Source organism: Heteronotia binoei, chromosome 17 (genome assembly GCF_032191835.1).
Source record: "Heteronotia binoei isolate CCM8104 ecotype False Entrance Well chromosome 17, APGP_CSIRO_Hbin_v1, whole genome shotgun sequence".
In the NCBI taxonomy this organism is placed as follows: domain Eukaryota; kingdom Metazoa; phylum Chordata; class Lepidosauria; order Squamata; family Gekkonidae; genus Heteronotia; species Heteronotia binoei.
In genome coordinates this window covers 21,171,512-21,187,587 of record NC_083239.1, presented here as the reverse complement: position 1 = coordinate 21,187,587, position 16,076 = coordinate 21,171,512, and the positions used below count along the sequence as shown (strand labels likewise).

Sequence of the window (16,076 nt, the reverse complement as noted above, 5' to 3'; positions counted from 1 at the left end):
GGGGGACAGTTCGCGGTGGGGGGTAGTGGGGACAAGTACTGGCACTAGGCGCTATTTCCCTCCTGGCCCCCTGTGCCTGTTGGTGCTGCCAAGAATGGGTGCCTTTATTTATCCACGAAGAAATTGTCCTGAACTTCCCAGACCTGTTGTGTTCCCTTGCAATATCTGAGCTCCCCCACCCCCAACGAAATGCCTTTCCCCAATGACCCATGCTGTATTCATGAGAGTTGAGGAGGTTCTACAAGGGAAAGGGAAAATGTGCATTTAACCTACCAGACTCATTGCCGCCTGGCTCTGAAAGGGCAAAATAGAACCATTGTAACATATTTTTAACGGGGTTGGACAAATTCATGCAGGATAGATTTGTTCATTCATGACAGCTAGCCACACTTACTTTCAAAGGAGGCTTTAGAAGCAGCACCCTCTCCTCTTTTTTTTTAATTGCTAAAACGACTCTGTCCTTTTATTAAACTGAGTTTGAGAACAAAGTCAATAAATGATCCAATAAATGGTCTACAGTTTAAGTTGCCATCTCATGCCAGGGAAGATATCTGGTTCACTACTTGCAGAGATGAAGTGTTGGAACTAACTAGATCATGGTTTTAGCCACCAGCACTTTTCCTGCAAAGGCATCAGTTCTGTCTGGGGTAGTTGGATTGTGGAGGAGTCCTGATAACTCCATGTGATACCTGGTTGAATTCCAAATTGCTCTCCCATGAAGTATTTTTTATATAGGTCAGTGTTCAGAATAGCATGCTGGAGAGGGCAGCCTAAGGGGTTGGCAGCTGGAAACCCTGGTGCTAACTCTGGCCCCAGATATTAGCAGCTGTCTCCCCAGTTGTTGATCCGAAGCAAAAGGCTTATGGATGGACTTGTTGTGGGAACAGGACTTACTGACAGGCAACAGCTGAGTAGTGTACCCTTGGCCCACCAGCCTCCATTCTCTCCTCCAGGTGGCCATCCCATAATGCTAACTGCTGTCCAAAGTTGGAAGTAAGCCATTAAAGTAACATAATGTAGCAAATGCTATGAACATCCCAGGTCTTTGTCATATAACTCCACTGTGGCCTGGTGCAGGATCCTTGGTGGATGTAGGAAATTCTGTTATGGGAACTTAGAAGGACAAGAGGGAGGCTGTCTCAGCAGAAAGATTCACCTTAATAGATCTATATCTTGAAAAATATTGAGTGGAGTTAGCAAAATAATTGCGTTTTGGTCTCCTGACTATGTCAGCATGTGGGTGTAGGTGACATTTGATAGCTTTAGATCATAAAGTCAAGCCTTGGTATTTCTCAGGAAAAGGAATAATGTATAAAATGATCAAAAGTGAGGTTCAGTATGTAACCTGTGACACCTCACAAAAAGAACCTGCTTCAAAGGATGTGCAAAGAGTACTCGCTATTGGAACTTTAGGCCTTAGTCCAACGCATTAGTGAGTGAATCCTTGAGTCACAAAGACTCAGAGTAATCATCAGATGGTATGAAGGTCTGCAGAAATCCTCAAGGATGGTCAGCCAGTAGTCCAAAGGGATTTTTTCTGGCCCTGATCAAGCTACAACAAAACTTTGCCCCAAGTTTAATCCATACTGAAGAAATCATGACACTTTAATTCTCACTCTCTCACTCTCCCTTGTATTTTGCATTGAATTCTACGTGTAATTGGGAAACACCTTTTCCTATCTGACATCAACATTATTATGAAGTCAGACCAGTTTGTGCAGCAAAACACAAACCCAGCACTTGGGACTCTCGTCAAAAGAATGCATTGGGTTTTATATACAGAGCCGTGTCCATCCTTGCTGTAGCATGTGAACTCTACAGCAGGAAGTTCTAAAAGAACTCAACAGCAAACCCTTCCCCCCCCCTCCAAAATAAAGGGCTTTTCTCTTATTACCTTTATCAGTATTTCAAGAAAAGGGGTTCAGGCCAGTTCATATCTTTTATGGCATTTAAACATTCTGATCATTACTGAGGTGTCTTGGTGGCTGCATATCTTGTAGGTTTCAATGGATGAAAACATATGACTCAAGGGATCCAGGTTACCTGGGGCTTTTCGGGGGTTTGGTAAGGCATTTGTTAGGTCACAGATATAAAGAAATTATTCATACCACAAACATAACGAAGTTTCAGGCCTGCTTGTGGTTTCTGATCACAGAATGCCACATTTCCATAAAGGATCTCTGCTAGAGGATCTCTCAACATTATCCTGGTTCTTTTCTATTTTCCAGAAGCTATATTAACTTGGTTTCAAACAAGTTCAGATTTATTAGAAATGTTTTCAAGCCAGATGTTTTCAAATGCCACAAGGAATCTAGACTTTTACAGAAGGAGTTTTGTCTCTTGACAAAATCTTGAGCATTCAGCTTTGAAAATTTTCTAGCTGTCATGGCTACAGCAGAAATAATCAGGATGTGTTTTGCCAGGAGATAATTAGCCATTTAACAATCATAGGAAGTTTTGGGTGGGCTGCTGGCAGCCAGGAACAAAGAGAACCAAGCCCTAGCAGGTTTGTCTGTGAGACAGGGACCTGTCGACTTAGACTTGGTCAGCAGCATCAGTGATGGCAGCAGTCCAAGAGAAGATAATGGGTGAGTTGGCACCCATAGTTGGCACCATGGCCCGGGTCTGAACTGAGCAGCCTCCACCCTGCTGTCTTGTAGCATCATAGGGGAAACCCAGCCTGGCTTGTTGCTGGGCCATTTTAACTTCCCAGTCCAACCCCTGCATTTTGCAATCACAACGGTGAAGTAAACTCACATAATGTTGCAAGAATGATTACACAAGCTAATCACACAGTCAGCACCAGCTTTCTTTTAAGGGTGGAATTTAGGTTTCTTTGGCATGGCTGGAAAGAGGGGGGTGGCTGTATCCTCCAGTGGATTACAGAGTTCTTTGACCTGAATTTTGTTTCAGAGACGTATTGCAACTGGAACTGATTTGAAGCTGGATGGCATGATAGGAGATGTAGACTCCTTTCTGGAGTAGCTTTGCATGTGTGTTGCAGGCATATGTTCCCAGCTTTCTTTTAAGGGTGGAATTTAGGTTTCTTTGGCATGGCTGGAAAGAGGGGGGTGGCTGTATCCTCCAGTGGATTACAGAGTTCTTTGACCTGAATTTTGTTTCAGAGACGTATTGCAACTGGAACTGATTTGAAGCTGGATGGCATGATAGGAGATGTAGACTCCTTTCTGGAGTAGCTTTGCATGTGTGTTGCAGGCATATGTTTCCACATGTATATCAAGAGCCAAAGCAATTAGAGTGCCAGATTATGTTTTGGGAGACTTGGGTTCTAATCCCCACTGTGCCGTGGAAGTTCGCTGGGTGGCCTTGGGTCAGTCATTTTTCTCTTTCATTCTCTCTTTCTCTCTCAGTCTAATCTGTCTCACAGGTTGTTGTGAGGGTAAAATGGAGGAGAGTAGAATGATGTAAACTGCTTTGGGTCCCTATAAGGAGGAAGCCAGACTATAAATGAAGTAAACAATAATTTCCTCCTGTGTTGTGACCTAAATTAATTTCTAAGTGAGTGGATTCTGGGACTCAGTACTCCAGAGATCTCTCACAGATGCCTGCCCTTCTGATTCCAGATCTGTGGGGTATGCTTACGTTGAATCCAGGGAAAATACTCTACACATGTTTTGCGCTGCTGCTTTGCATGCTGCAGACCCAAAAAGTTCAAAAGTTAAGCAATGGCTGCTCCTGAGTCCGATTTCAACCCTGCTTTTGACGTGTGCTGTCCACTAGCCAGCAGTTTCATTCAGACTGCAGCCCTGGGCTTTGCCTACTCATGCAAAGGCATTTTGCTCTCTTGCAAGGAATAGCTTTTAGGACACATGCAAGACAAAACAAGGTTACTAGGAAGTCTTGCTCTACCGGACGCTGCCCCCCGTTGAATGGGGTGGCATACTCAGTGGCATACTCTGTCTAGGCACGGCATTTTGTTTTCTAGTCAGGGTCCATCTGCTTCTCACAGCATCTGCTAGGATAGATGTCTCTCTGTCTCTGTCACATGCACACATGAACGTTAAAGGTGCCTTTGGGTTTGACATGGCTGCCCTTGACTGATCTTGATGTGAAGGTACGTGGGACTCCGGAAGTGCCAACGTCTGGGAGACACCATTGAAGATTTATAGATGTGTCCTTATTAAGGAGGGAAGGAGGGAGGGAGAGGATGTTACACACACATGCCAAAGGCCTTTGCAATTCTAATCATCGTAGGTTTCTTCTCTGCTGTATCTTGCTTTATCTTTAGCTCACCTCAGATTTGGCCATTTGATGCTAAACAAGTAAAGAGAATGAAATAAAGAGCAGTTTTTGCTGGGCCTCCTGCAGATACTCATGTGCACATATTCCTTAACTATGTATGTGTTATGGATCTGGATGTGGTCTGAGACTGGCCCAACACACTTTGGGACCTGAGGGGGAATTTTATATAGCATCACCTATGTACACACACTATAGTACATTGTACACAATCCCCTGCAATGTTCTCTTGCTTTACAATAGAGCCACCTCAGCAAAAGGTGACTTGGAGGGGGAGAAACGTAGCTAGGGGGTTCCAGTGATGGTATGGGGGGGATTTCTTGCAGGCCCCTTTGCCCTTAGGAATGTAGTTCCTCCCTTCCCTTTAAGCACCCTCTCATTCATTCCCAGTCTTTTGTGTGTGTGTGTGATTGTGTGTGCACCTGGAAGTCATGGTGACCTCCAGTGACTGACCCATATACTGGGGGCTTGGAAGATATTCAGGGAGCTGCTCCCACATCTCAACTGCTGGTATTCCAAAGGAGTTTCCCATCCAAGTACTTGCCAGAGTCAGCCCTGCTTAGTTTCTGAGATCTGACAAGAATGGGCTTGCCTGGGCTATCCAGGGCAGGGCATTTGTTCCCAATCTTGACCTGTATGGCTCAGACTAACCTGATCTCCTCAGATCTTGAAGACAAAGCAGGGTTGGCCCTGGTTAGTCCTTGGATGGAAGACCCTCATGGATGTCCAGAGTTGTCAGAAACAGGCAGGCAATGGCAAACCATCCCTGTTGGTCTCTTGCCTTCAACCCCCTGTGGGACTACCGTAAGTCAGCTGCAACTTGGTGATACTTTCCACCAGCACCATTCACTCCTATGTCGCTTTTAAAAAGAAACAGATATGAAGTCGTACTGCGTATTAAAGATATCTCTGAGCACGTACAGAGTTCTGCTTCCTCACATGCAGGCTCAGAGAAGAATTAAAAGGCACTTTTCTGTTATGACCAAAGATATAAAAGCAGCATAGAAATCCAGAAGTCAAAACGTGCGAGAAAAAAATAGAACAAAACAGGTGAATCGACAGCCACACTTGAAATAATCATTCAAAGCAGCAGCCAATGCCTAAATTGAAGCAGCAGTTAAAGGAGAGAAAAACCCTGTCAGCAGTTTGTCAGCATTAACAAAACACTAGGACAGATTAAAAGGACAACAAAATAGATCAAACAATAAAACCATCAGAAGTCTCCTAATCAGAAAAGTTAATCAGTTTCTGGAAGGCTAATTATGACAGGGTAAGACAAGTTTCCCAGGGAAGGAATTTCTTGCTGGAGGGAGACTTCATTGAGATGCCCTGGATAAAAGTAACTATTGTTACTTAACCTCTGAGCATGTGCAGAGTGCCTGAGATAAGAGATGCAAAAACGCCACAATGTGGCTTCAGGCAAAGATTCTCTCTGCCCTTCTGTGTCACCCACACCCAGTCCAAAGACATCACATGACTTCTCCACAGCCCCCCAAACCTGACCAAGGCCCCTGGGATCATCTCCCTAATTTGTCCTTTGGATAGCCCTGCCTGGGAGGAAACATTAGTCTCCCAAGTTGTAGCTTTCAAACTGGCTTTCTGTTTTTAGGAATAACCCTGGGACCATCATTTCTGATGACAATTTTGTTTTTGTGTGCCGCAATACACTTTGCAGCCATTCCTTGGTAATGAAGCATGTTAATTCAGAGCCAAATCCCACTGAGTTCTACCAGGAGTTCTTACCAAGTAACGGTGCACAGGTTTGCTCCTTTATAGACTGTTATGAACAGTTATTCCATCAGGACCAACAGTTGCCTCTCATCTATCACTAGGAGCCAAGAGGGAAGACTCTGACCTTTTAAGCCAAGTGGACAAAGCCATAGCAAGGATCTATGTGAGAGAAGGGATTTTTGCATAAATGCTGGCTCTTGCCAATCTCTAGCTGAGAACATTTTGAACCTGCAAGGCTGGACACTTCTTGGTCAAGTTGCTTAGGGTTTAGCCATGACGGTGTCATTTGAGAAATTTGGCAGGGGGGCGTCTGCCTCCCCAGACTCAAAACAAACAAAACAAGAAGGCGGGGTGGGGTTGATTTGGAAAGTAAAAAGTGCCACTACTCTACAGTAGTTCTTGTAGTTTCTGTCTATCTACTACAGTAGTTCCTATCTTTCTTGTGCATTTGTATCATGTCTTCAAGAAACTCAAGGTAGCACCAGGCCTTATTTTGGGCAGGAGCTCACAGGAGTGGAGCTCTGGAACTTCTAAATTTCATTGTGCTCTTTTTTCTTACACCCCCCCCCCCAATACTTGCTTCTGGGCTCCATTATTCAAACCCCCTGTGAGAATTTTACTGAACTCTGTGATTTGACAAAGTTTCTAATATTTTCCCCACAAAAAAATGGGAAAATTACCAAAACATATAAAGCAGCTGTGCAACCGTGACAACATAGGAGAAAGTAATTTTAAAAGTATGATGAGAGTAAGGTTTTATTATGACAATTCTAATTCAAGAAGCATTTTAAGGTAGATGCTGAGCAGATATAATTAGTACACCTTCTGGTGATAGCAGGGGTGTGTGGCATATGCAAATGAGTTGTGCTAATAAGCTCTGGCATCTCTTTTTCTACAAAAATGACCCCTAGGTAGCACACATCTCTCTTTCTTTTTCTTTTGTCCTTTGTTATGTTGCTGACTAGCCCAAACAGTCCCAGTGTGCTTCATGGTAGAGCAGTGATTTAATCCTGAATCTCCAAGGTCCAACACTGTCAAGACTGCATCTCAAGGGGGAGCTGGGGGACTAATGTGACCCCCAACTCAACACTTGGCTGGCCCTGCAGTAACTTGGACAAGTTGTGATCATCTCTGGTTTGTTTGATTCCTTCTAAGGTGGTTTCTTTAACATTTTGAGAGTCTCAGATTTCATGCTTAAAGCCAAGCTTCTAGTCCTCATCTCTGCAGAGAAAAGCTTAGTGAAATGTTGCCCAAAGGGGGAGTCTGCTATCTGGGTATTGTGGAGGGAATATGGTTTTATGTCCTTTGCCTATCACTATTGTAATCTGCACTCTCCAGACCCTTCCCCATTTTGTGCCTCCAAAATCTTGTCAAAAGTATTTTAGATTCTTTGAAAGCTTGCCTCCAGCAACAGAATAGGATGTGGAAAAGATGTGGGTCTGTATTGTACATCCATCTCAGAATCTGGGCTTTCTCGGGTTTCAGGGTAGGGGGCAGGACTTGCACTGCTTATTTAATGATATGTCTGCACAACTTGTGACACCCACCCACCCCCGACACAACCCAACTTCAGTCCCACACTTGATAACACCGTTTTTCTTGCAGGCTCAAACAGAAAGCGATATCAAAGTGCCTATTGGGGCACGTGTGGCTGGTGGCTGGATTCAGGGCAGTGTCTCGCAGGATGTACAGCCCTGCTTGCAAACTGTGGAGCTGAGTGTACAGAAAAAATGGTGCTGAGAATGATGTATAGAAAGCCCTTCCCCCAATGAATTTCTGCAGATGAGTTCCTAGCCCTTATGGTTGCAAAGATTGGCCTAAAAATGGTGCCATCAACATTTAAGAGGCAGAATAGTTTTTGTAGGATTCTCATGCATCAGGGAAAGAGTATCATCACTTTGCATCTCTGTGCCTGCCCATCAGTGTCAGGTCCAGACTTTGGGAGGCCCTGAGCAGACAGTGCCCACCTTCTGCCTTCCACCAGGCCTTCCTCATGCCTTCTTTTCCACCCACCCACCTGACTGTGAATCCTTCCCCTTCTCATAAGCCTTCCCACTAGCTGTTCTCACAGCCACCTGCACTGCATTCATGCTCTTTCCCCCAACAGCACTGGCTGATGAAGGCTGCTACTGTGCACCAGCTGCATGCACTTCCCCATCAACCCTGGGAAGCTGGCAGCACAAGTGCTGGAGTGCTTGCAAGCAAATGGGCAGGGAAAGACACATGGACAGGTAGCAGGGGAGGGAAACAGGTGGAAGGTTCTGTGATAGTGGGCCCCACCATAAGCCCTGGGTCCTGGCAACTGCCCCACCTCAAGGTAGCGTGGCACTGGCCCTGTGGCTCACGATTGGTGGAACTAGTATACCATGCAAAACAAACACATCTATGCAAGAGTATACAGCCCACAGAATCCCACTTTTCTGTTGCCTTGGGGCAAAAGTTCCACTTCTCTTAAGTTTGGACATTTCTGCCCAGTACTAACCAAGTCTCCGTTTGGCTGCTGTTGGCAGATGTGGCCCACTCAGCACAAAACTTGGCACATTCTCACCATCTCACTCTAAGGCTCCCCACAGACAATGAGATGCAATGCATAAATGCTACAGAATCCCCTTCCTGACAAAGGCGTACCACCACACCACCTGCGATTGCAACAGTCCAGGAATGACAGGCAGCAGCCTTAAGATGGAAACTCCCTCCTCCCAATCCACACAAACACACACACACACACACACACCATGAAACCTGTGTGTGCATCTTTTGACAGGGTTACTTAGAACCATGTTGTTGGTCTGGCCAGTGAACTAAAGCCAAAAGAAAAACCAGGGATTATTGGAAGGGGCAGTCAGCAGCGGAGAATGAGGATGTGAATCTGGCAATTTGTGGCAATTGTGCTAACAAATCTTCCTCCCCCACCACCCTCATCGCCACATTTGCCACTAAATTTCTACTGCTGTCTGCTCATGGCCATTGCCAAAGTAATCTTTAAGTCATTTTTAAAGCTTATGAATATGATTTAGTTCTGTAATAAGACCAGGCCTCGGGCCTGCGTGGCCATTCCTGGCCCTTGTGCCGTTGCAGAATAGTTGCCCATTATTTAGAGGTTAATGGAAGGGAGAAGTGAACTGTGCAGAATTCTGTTAAAAAAAAAAAGAGTAAAAAGGCTGCAGAGTTCGAGAGCACTCAGTGGGACCTTGGGGCGCATAAAAAAGAAACCATGACATTAACATAGGCTGATGTATCTTTGCAGCATAATCCTGGTCCTTTTGTGTAGAGCAATCAATGAGGTTTAAAATCTGAGTTATCTTCTCAGAGGTTTTGAATTTTGCAGAGAGGCAAGGATACAGGATTCCAGAAAGCTGGTCTTTAGCGAGAACAGGGGGGCTGTCAGTTCCATAGGAATTTTAAGGCCAACAAAGTTTTATTCAGGCTGTGCATGCACACTTTGTCAAACGGGATGGAATCGGATGGAATCCTGGATAAAAGTTTGTCTAACTTTGTCACATTGCTTCAGACCAACACGGCTACCCATGCGGATCTAGTTCCATAGCAAACTCCCAGTGCTTTGGTTCTGAATGTCACAGCTGGGATTGGGAAGGAACTGTCCTAGTGGCCTAGAACGCTACAGAGACTGGATGGGTCAGTTGTCCCCTGCAAGTCCGCTTTGGACAGCTGACCCAGCTTGCTCAAGAACCACCTTCTCCTCCCATATTATCCGGCCCACCCATTAAATTCTACCTTGGTTGGTCTTCTTTCTGTGTCCTCTCATTCAGAGGAGAGTGGGTGACAACCAAAGACATGGCTTTTTCAGTAGTGGCACCTTGCCTATATGGAACACCCTCCCACTGGAGGCTTGCCTGACACCTAAGTTGCTCTCTTTCAGGTGTCAAGGCAAATGTTTCTGCTTACACAAGCTTTAAATGATGGAGTTGATCCTTTATTACCATGCATATTGTGTGTTTTAGTCTGGAAACGGGTATTCATGTTAAGCTGCTTAATTCACTATGTTCTGATGCTCTGTTGGGTTATTTAAGTTGCCTTTTAATGACTAATTGTTAATATTTTATGTTTTTACAGTGTTTTATTTTTGTAAGCCACTTTGGGCAGGTTCCCTGGAGAGGTGATGTAAAACATTCTCATAAAGAAATAAACAATGGCTAAGGGCTTGAGCCCTGAAGTTGTCAGTTCAAATCTTGCCACCTCTGAGAACTAAGTGTCCATCAGAAGATGGCCTACATTTGCTATCTTTCCAGTAATTTCCTTTTATTTACTGCAAAGGAAATGTATAGCCCTTGACAGATATATAACAGATACCTGAGGAGGCCAACAGTGCAGTCCTAAGCAGAGTTAAGATCCTTCTAAATCCACTGATGTCAAGGAACTTGAAAGGAGGCAACTCTCCTTAGGATGGCACCAAAGATGAACTTTGCAAGAGTTTCTGTGCAAGACCAGACCAGAGCTCTACCACCTTCTTGCACGAACAAGCTTAGTATGCAATAGATCAAACTGCCAGCCATCATGGTTGCAACTTGCAGCAATGAATTATTCATTTACTTCATTTACACCCTGCCTTTCTTTCTGATTGGGACCCAGAGCAGCTTACAACCTTCTCCTCTCCTCTACCTGTGAGGTAGATTAGGCAGAGAGTGTGTTACTGGCAGGGTCGGATTTAGACTGTCCGGCACCCTAGGCAAGACTAACTTCTGGCACCCTACCCCTGCACTGATAACATCACCTAGTCACATGGGGGGCACCCAATTTGGTGCCCCTTGAAGGCCAGTGCCCTAGGCAATTGCCTGGTTTGCCTAGTGGCAGGGTCAGCCCAGTTATTGGTCTGCTGTCACCCAGAGAGATTCCATATCAAAGCAAGGATTCAAATCTGGCTGTCCCAGATCATAGTCCAACCACTATACCACACTGGTTTTTCAAGTAATAGAGGCTTATTTATTTATTATTTATTTATTACATTAAGCTTATATCCCACCCTCTCCGCAAGCAGACTCAGGGCAGCTCACAACATTACATTACTACCATTAAAACCAATAAAACATATAAAACATAATTACATATTTAAATTATTTAAAACCATTCCATGGTGCTGTGTTAATACAGTACAATATAGGCAGTTCTGAAAATTCGGTGGCTACTTGGTGCTCTATATGATGTCCAGTGGCAGCTCTCTCTCAGTTAGATATTGAAGGCCTGTCAAAACAATTCGGTCTTGCAGGCCCTGCGGATCCTGCAGGGCCCTTATGGCCTCCGGGAGAGCGTTCCAGAGTTCTGGCGCTGCCACTGAGAAAGCCCTGGTTCGTGTCATACACAACCTGGCTTCTTTTGGTCCTGGGATGGACAGTAGATTTTTCATCCCTGAACGCAGTACTCTCTGGGGAATATACAGAGAAAGGCGGTCCCGCAGATAGACAGGTCCCTGACCATAAAGGGCTTTAAAGGTCAGTACCAACACCTTGAAACGAACTCAGAACACGGCTGAATGTGCTCCCATCGAGGGAGTCTCATTAACAGCCGTGCCACAGTGTTCTGCACTAGCTGTAGTCTTCGGGTTAGCGTCAAGGGTAGCCCCATGTAGAGAGCGTTACAATGATCTATTCTTGAGGTGACCGTGGCATGGATCACCATTGCTAAGTCACTGTGCTTCAGGAACGGGGCCAGCTGCCGCACCCGCCAAAGGTGAAAAAAGGCAGATCTAACAGTGGCTGCTACTTGGGCCTCCATTGTGAGGACTCAAGGAGCATGCCTAAGCTCTTGACCTTAGGGGCACCCCGTCAAGAGCCGGCAGACAAACCTCCCTCCCCGGGTCACCCCGACTCAGATAGAGAACCTCCGTCTTCGTCGGATTCAGCTTCAGCCGGCTCAGCCTGAGCCAAGAAGCCATGGCTTGAAGAGCCAGGTCTAGATTTTCTGGGGTACAGTCGGACTGGCCGCCCATCAATAGATAGAGCTGGGTGTCATCTGCATATTGATGACAACCCAGTCCATACCTCCTGACAATCTGGGCAAGGGGGCGCATATAGATGTTAAATAGCATCGGGGATAGGACCGCTCCCTGTGGCACCCCACAGCTGAGAGAGTGCCTCTGGGATGCTTCCTCCCCTATCACCACCCTTTATCCCCGATCTTGGAGAAAGGAGGTCAACCACTGTAAGGCGGACCCCTGAATCCCCACATCGGCAAGGCGGCTAGTCAGTAGCTGATGGTCAACCGTATCAAAAGCAGCTGACAGATCTAATAACAACAGCACCGCTGAGCTGCCCCTGTCCAGATGTCGCATGAGGTCATCTATGAGGGCGACCAGAACCGTCTCCGTCCTGTGACCTGGTCGAAAGCCGGACTGGAATGGATCCAGTGCGAAAGTGTCCTCCAGGAATCCCTGTAGCTGAGTTGCCACTGCCCGCTCTGTAGCCTTACCCAAAAAGGGAAGGTTTGATACCGGCCAATAGTTTGCCAATACGGCCGGATCTGCAGATGGTTTTTTTAAAGAGGGGATGGACCACTGCCTCTTTAAGAGGTGTGGGAAAGATCCCTTCTGTGGAGAAACGCCATTTTAGTCAATGTTGGTGCTTCATTGGGAGGGAAAACATGAAACTCCTAAGCAGGCTTTGGCCTAGCCTTCCCCCTCACTCCCCCCCTCCCTTCCAGAGCCAAACCAACAACTCTAGGGGGAAAGTCTCCTAGAGCGGCAGGAAGTTCTTTTGTTCTTGGCATGTGTTAGGCAGGAAGAGAAGGCAGTTTGCAGCTGGCGCTCTGGAAGAGAGGTTGCTTGCCTGTGGGCTCCTGCCTGTGGGGGGGCCTAGTCAGGAAAATGAGGCCCCCAGGCAGTCAGACCAAGTAAGTAATTCTCAAGGCAGGGCAAGTTTAGACCAGGGACAATACGATGCGTTTATAACCACCTTTCCTTTGTCATGCTGTTTGCTGTGCGGGTGCTGTGCTGTGTAACCTTTTACAAGCAACTGTTTTTGTTTTGTTCTTCTGTTCTTTTCTTTTTCTCTTTTAATTAAATATTTTTACTGTTTTAAATGCTGGCAGTCCATCTCTGTACCACATAGATCCCCAAACCGCTTTAGACCACGCTGCTTTATAAAGGGGGCCCCGGGGAAGGGGGAAGGCATGCAGTTGGATAAGGTGCCAATCCTCCAGGGGTACCCCAAAGAAGTGCTGAGGTCTCTGTGAAACCCAAGTGCAGGGTGGCAGAGGACCTTGAGGCCTGGCCTCATAGCTGGAGAGGGGGATTGGGAGTCCTGTTCCTCTCAATCTGAACCCCTAGACTGAGCAGGTGGGGGCAGCGAGCCCAAGGGGCAGGAGGAGAAATAGCTCCCTCCAGGAGTTGGCGACTCAATAGGGAGCTGACGGGACCGGGTCTGAAGGCAGAATTGGGCTGGTTCCGTCACACCTTCTACCAGGGATCTGTTGACAATACCTTGTAGTGGTTCATGTAGCCACGTCTGGCTAGCTTTTATAAGCCAGGACGAGCACGGATCCAACCTACAAGTCATAGGGCGTACAGCCAAAAGGATCCTGTCAACTTCCTCCAGGCTGAGGAAGTTGAGACCTTATCTGCGAAAAAACTCGCAAAAGCCTCACAGCCTATTTCCAATTCTCTAATATTTTGTTTACCCTGTGATAGAATTGTTAGTGACTGAATTATACTAAACAATTGTGCTGGGCATGAGGTCGCAGATGCAATCCTGGATGCAAAATAAGTCTTTTTTGCAGCCTGAACTGCCATCTCATAGGTCCGCATAAATGACCTATAGGATGTTCTAGTAGCTTCGTCGCGAGTATGTCGCCGTTGTCTCTCTAGTCGTCTTAATCGCTGTTTCATTGATCGCAACTCTGTGGTATACCATGGAGCGGATCGTGAACAAGGATGAAGAGGACGTCGGGGAGTGATCTCGTCAATGGCCGTGGAGAGTTGGCTATTCCAGATCTCCACTAGCTCATCCAGTGAGTCGCCAGAGGGCCAGGGATCCCGCATGGCCATTTGAAGCTGCAGAGGGTCCATCTGGCTACGCGGGCGAGCTAAAACCTGCTCACCGCCTAAACGGGAAAGGGGTGGCATGTCCACACGAGCCTTCAAAGTCTGGTGGTCAGACCATGGCACTGCCTTGGCAGAAATCTGGTCCACTACAACTCCCGCCGCAAAGATCAGGTCTAGTGTGTGCCCAGCTCGATGTGTGGGTCCTGTTATATAATTACGTATTCTGGCACTCTACCTCTGCACTGATAACATCACCTAGTCGCATGGGGGGCACCCAATTCGGTGCCCCTTGAAGGCCAGTGCTCATGGCAAGGAGTTTGCTTGGTTGTTTTTAAATCAAGAAAAAGAGAAGGTGGAGGGGGGGGTCTCTCAACAGCTGGACAGTTGACTTCATCTCATCCTTTTCCCTCTGAGCACTAGGGTTGATTTCTTGATTAATTCCTGAGCCAGAGAGGGAAGACTCAAGTCACTAAACCCATCATCTAAGCACAATTACCTGCTTTTGCTAAGTACTTTGTTAGAAGCCGCTCTTCTGAGGAACTGATGGTCCGAATCCTCTGTCTGGAACAAAACAGGCAAACTGATGCAATGTTAGTTAACGTCAGGCCACAGATTCAGTGGGAGCTCACAGGAGCGCAGTGAACCTTTAGAACAGGGGTCCTCAAACTACGGCCCGTGGGCCAGATGCGGCCCGCTGAGGACGTTTATGCGGCCCACCGGGTTATGGCAAAATCAGACCGGAAGTGATGTTCGACCTAAACTCGCGTTAGCAACGCACACTTCCGGCACTGGGCTGAGGCAGCGGAGATAGAGTGTGAGGTGATACCGAGGTGAGGTGAGTTCCCAGGCCGGGGTATGTGGTGTGGGGAAGGGAGAGAGATGCAGAAGACGGAGAACTGACGGCCCGCGGCCTTGTACAGTAACGGCAGTCCGGCCCTCCAACAGTCTGAGGGACAGTGAACTGGCCCCCTATTTTAAAAGTTTGAGGACCCCTGCTTTAGAACATAAGAGAAGCCATGTTGGATCAGGCCAATGGCCCATCCAGTCCAACACTCTGTGTCACACAGTGGGCAAAAAAACCAAACCCAAGTGCCATCAAGAGTTTCACAAGTGGGTCTAGAAGCCCTTCCACTTTGCTCCCCTCCCCCCAAGCACCAAGAATACAGAGCATCACTGCCCCACACAGTTCCAATAATATACTGTGGCTAATAGCCACTGATGAACCTCTACTCCATATTTTTATCCAATTCCCTCTTGAAGCTGTCTATGCTTATAGCCACCACCACCTCCATGTTAATCACCCTTAGGATGAAGTACTTCCTTTTATCTGTTTTAACCCGACTGCTCAGCAATTTCATTGAATGCCCACGAGTTCTTGTATTGTGAGAAAGGGAGAAAAGTACTTCTTTCTCTACTTTCTCCATCCCATGCATAATCTTGTAAACCTCTATCATGTCACCCCGCAGTTGACGTTTCTCCAAGCTAAGGAGCCCCAAGCGTTTTAACCTTTCTTCATAGAGAAAGTGTTCCAAACCTTTAATCATTCTAGTTGCCCTTTTCTGGACTTTTCCAATGCTATAATATCCTTTTTGAGGTGCAGTGACCAGAATTGTACACAGTATTCCAAATGAGACTGCACCATCGATTTATACAGGGGCATTATGATACTGGCTGATTTGTTTTCAATTCCCTTCCTAATAATTCCCAGCATGGTATTGGCCTTTTTTATTGCAATCACACACTGTCTTGACATTTTCAGTGAGTTATCTACCATGACCCCAAGATCTCTCTCTTGGTCAGTCTCTGCCAGTTCACACCCCATCAACTTGTATTTGTAGCTGGGATTCTTGGCCCCAATGTGCATTACTTTGCACTTGGCCACATTAAACCTCATCAGCCACGTTGACGCTCACTCACCCAGCCTCAACAGATCCCTTTGGAGTGCCTCACAATCCTCTCTGGTTCTTACCACCCTGAACAATTTAGTGTCATCTGCAAACTTGGCCACTTCACTGATTACTCCCAACTCCAAACTTTCTGAGAGTTCTACCTCCTCCTTCTGAGAATTCCACCTCCTTGTCCATTGAATAGT

General features: G+C 46.5%; 2 protein-coding genes across 3 annotated transcripts in view; both read left to right on the top strand.

Annotated features, from left to right (window-relative positions):
• Positions 1–16,076, top strand: part of YARS1 (tyrosyl-tRNA synthetase 1) — a 196,746-nt gene that overhangs the window by 71,101 nt on the left and 109,569 nt on the right. The window lies entirely within an intron of this gene.
• Positions 1–16,076, top strand: part of FNDC5 (fibronectin type III domain containing 5) — a 60,032-nt gene that overhangs the window by 640 nt on the left and 43,316 nt on the right. The gene's annotated exons all lie outside the window — the stretch shown is intronic.